This window comes from Coregonus clupeaformis, unplaced genomic scaffold (assembly GCF_020615455.1).
Source record: "Coregonus clupeaformis isolate EN_2021a unplaced genomic scaffold, ASM2061545v1 scaf0024, whole genome shotgun sequence".
NCBI classification, from domain to species: domain Eukaryota; kingdom Metazoa; phylum Chordata; class Actinopteri; order Salmoniformes; family Salmonidae; genus Coregonus; species Coregonus clupeaformis.
Genome location: NW_025533479.1, coordinates 462,027 through 465,748, shown reverse-complemented (window position 1 = coordinate 465,748; position 3,722 = coordinate 462,027). Strand labels below are relative to the sequence as shown.

The 3,722-nt window shown below is 45.2% G+C and overlaps 1 long non-coding RNA gene across 1 annotated transcript; it reads right to left on the bottom strand.

The window, feature by feature from the left end:
• Positions 1-262: 262 nt before the first annotated feature.
• Positions 263-3,423, bottom strand: LOC121536477. Its single transcript, XR_005994874.2, has 3 exons — positions 3,105-3,423; positions 1,006-1,154; positions 263-493 (listed from the first exon to the last, which is right to left on the bottom strand). It is a non-coding gene; the product is annotated as an uncharacterized LOC121536477 (long non-coding RNA).
• Positions 3,424-3,722: the final 299 nt, after the last annotated feature.

Genomic DNA, 3,722 nt, shown 5'->3' with positions numbered 1-3,722 from the left:
CCAAGTTAGTTACAACTGGAGTTGGAGCGAAAACCTACAGGAGTGTCTGGAGTTGGAGCGAAAACCTACAGGAGGGTACCTCTCCAGGAACAGGGTTGGAGAGCCCTGTTCTAAATACATGGTCTTATGCTGAGCCACACTGGCTGTGTTTACACAGGAAGCCCAATCCTGATATTTTTTCCACTAATTGGTCTTAATCACATCAGATCTTTTTCAGAACTAATCTGATTGGTCAAAAGACCAATTAGTGAAAGAAATATCAGAATTGGGCTGCCTGTGTAAACGCAGCCATAGTCCTTTATCCGGCATCGGTACACTGGCAATGGTGTTCGGCATGGTGGGCTGGAAAAGCTGAGACTCTTTGTGCTCATGGCGATGGGCTTGTCCTGTCTGCGGTGAATGGCCAGCTGGATAAGACTCTGCCGAAAGTAGGGCATCTTAACCACCAACTATTTGGTCCCCTTGCAGAAGATTTGCTGGTACTGCACGTCTCCTGGAAATACATGGTTGTGGTGTTACCATTTTACACTTTTAGTGGAAGGGACGTAGGGCAACACGCCTTCGTTGGTAAAGGTGTCAACCGAATGGGACTGGCTAGCATATTGTTAAGGGACAATGAGGGGACATTGGGAGATGCTTTTGAGAGGAAAGATCAGTCAACAAAGTGAATGGGCTGGGGGGCTGCAGAAGGTGTTAAAAGTCTTATGAAGGCAGTTCTTACACAGTATGAATTGTTGTGTATGGGAGATTGAGGAGAAATGGCACCTGAATCGGTCTCATACACAACAGTACATTTATTGTCTAAGCACAACCAAAACCCCCTTCCTGATCTCAAAGTGCTGTCTGTAAACCTCCCCCAGCCCATTGACTTTGACAGATCATTATTTTTAACAGTAGTCCTTTGCAGCAGAATTTTCTAGACATGTCTTTGTATTGTGTTTAGAGAATCTACAGAGAGAATAATGAGGTGGTTGTGTCATTGCTGTTGTAGTCTTGATTTCATACCTTTCAGTGTTCCTGGCTGGTTTCAGGCCCACAATCTTGTTGTGCTCCATAACAGCAAGGTGTGTCCTCTCCCTCAAGCTTGTGTACCCAACATGCCCCCTGCTTTGGGGTATTTTTCAGCAAGGCACTGTGGAATGACTCCAGATAACCTGAGTTTAGAGAAAAGGTAAAAAGAGAAGAAGAGTAGACTAAATTGATGACATGGTCTGGAAGGTTCTCTAGTCCTCAGGCTACCTCTAACCACCTGTGACCCCAGAACACAAACACTACCCAATTCATGTTTATACCATGCTTACTGTAAATTGAGCTACACTGCATGGCCAAAAGTAGGTGGACACCCCTTCAAATTAGTGGATTCGGCTATTTCAGTCACACCCGTTGCTGACAGGTGCATAAAATCGAGCACACAGCCATGCAATCTCCATAGACAAACATTGGCAGTAGAATGGCCCGTACTGAAGAGCTCAGTGACTTTCAAAGTGGCACCGTCATAGGATGCCACCTTTCCAACAAGTCAGTACGTCAAATTTATGCCGTGCTAGAGGTGCCCCGGTCAACTGTAAGTGCTGTTATTGTGAAAAAGTAACGTCTAGGAGCAACAACGGCTCAGCTGCGAAGTGGTAGGCCACACAAGCTCACAGAACGGGACTGCCGAGTGCTGAAGCGCGTAAAAATCGTCTGTCCTCGGTTGCAACACTCACAACCGAGTTCCAAACTGCCTCTGGAAGCAACGTCAGCACAAGAACTGTTTGTCAGGAGCTTCATAAAATGGGTTTTCAATGACCGAGCAGCCGCACACAAGCCTAAGCTCACCATGCGCAATGCCAAGCGTCGGCTGGAGTGGTGTAAAGCTCGCCTCCATTGGATCTGGAGCAGTCGAAATGCTTTCTCTGGAGTGATGAATCTGGGTTTGGCAGATGCCAGGAGAACGTTACCTGCCCGAATGCATAGTGCCAACTGTAAAGTTTGGTGGAGAAAGAATAATGGTCTCTGGCTGTTTTTCATGGTTTGCGCTAGGCCCGTTAGTTCCAGTGAAGGGAAATCTTAACGCTACAGCATACAATGACATTCTAGACGATTCTGTGCTTCCAATAGTTTGTGGCAACAGTTTGGGGAAGGCCCTTTCTGTTTCATCATGACAATGGCCCTGTGCACAAAGCGAGGTCCATTCAGAAATGGTTTGTCGAGATCGGTGTGGAAGAGCTTGACTGGCCTGCACAGAGCCCTAAACTCAACCCCATCGAACACCTTTGGGATGAATAGATCGCCGACTGCGAGCCAGGCCTAATCGCCCAACATCAGTGCCCGACCTCACTAATGCTCTTGTGGCTGAATGGAAGCAAGTCCCCGCAGCAATGTTCCAACATCTGGTGGAAAGCCTTCCCAGAAGAGTGGAGGCTGTTATAGCAGCAAGGGGGGACCAACTCCATATTAATGCCCATGATTTTGAAATGATATGTTCGACTAGCTGGTGTCCACATACTTTTGTCCATGTAGTGTTTCTTAGCCGTCAGGTTGTAAATATTTTGGCCAACTTACCTTCACCTTGTGCAGAGCTAGGGGTTTGAAGCACATTTTGGCTAGCTAAGCATACCTAACACGGACATTTCAATATTGTCAGCGTGCTGTTAGCTAACTAGCATAACTAAATTGGCAGCAAGATAGCTAGCCAGCTGAGACTGGCTGAGAACCAATTAACCAATCATAGACAATTTATACACATTCATCATTGCTACCAACACACAGAGAGGGAGTTAGCTATATTGACAATTCTATTTTTAGTAATGGAGTGTTTTCCAGACAAGGGTGGAATAGATGTCTACCAAATTGAGATACCAAATAAGAGTAACATTAGCTAGCTTACGTTAGCTAATGTCAAGATAGAATGAACAAACATGTTTACTCTGCTGAAGGTAGCTACCAGTCTAGCAGTGACTACCATGGCATAAGCGATATTGATTGGCAATGTGTATACCAAAAGATAGGTAATATTTGATTTAGCTTATGGCTTTCAGAGTTCCATACAGGACTGTAACGTTAGCTAGCTAATTTACCCAGCTAGTCCAGATAGGCTAGCAAGTTAGCTAACGTTAGGTTACCTCTAATTGAGAATCTTCCATTTTGTTGTGAAGGAAAAAAATCTATGGTATCGCATCACTTCTCAGCTGTCGTCGAAATTGATTCCCCATCAATTCAGCCTGAAAATCCCTGTGATAATCTTTGGTCACCGCATCATTCTTAATAGCCACAAGCCACTGGCAGAATCAGGTGAATATCTGGTAAGTAGAACGGTGAAAGGTAACACATTTTTTGCGCTTGTTTGTAATTAGCACAGAACATTACACGGGCATGATGACAAACATTAGTGAAAAACAAACGTTTTCAAAATGATCTTGCCTAGAGAAGTTGTGAGATTACTGTGTGTTGGTCGTTCAAAGTAAACAACACACTTATTCAAGTGTGTGGGCACGCCCCCTCTCCCTAACGGGCTGTATCAGCTTTCGCTATGAATGCCGGACTATGATGCTGTAGTATATGCCGTGGCAGAGCCAGGGTTAAATTCCTCTTTATCCAAAGCCCTATGGGGTCTTGTCAAGTGTAGTGCACTATATAGGGAACTGGGTGCCATTTGGGACTCAATAATTGTCTAGGGACAGATTGTACAGCCACTCAGCCTGGGTGGGGTACTAAAGGGGAAATAATTACTCACGTCCCTC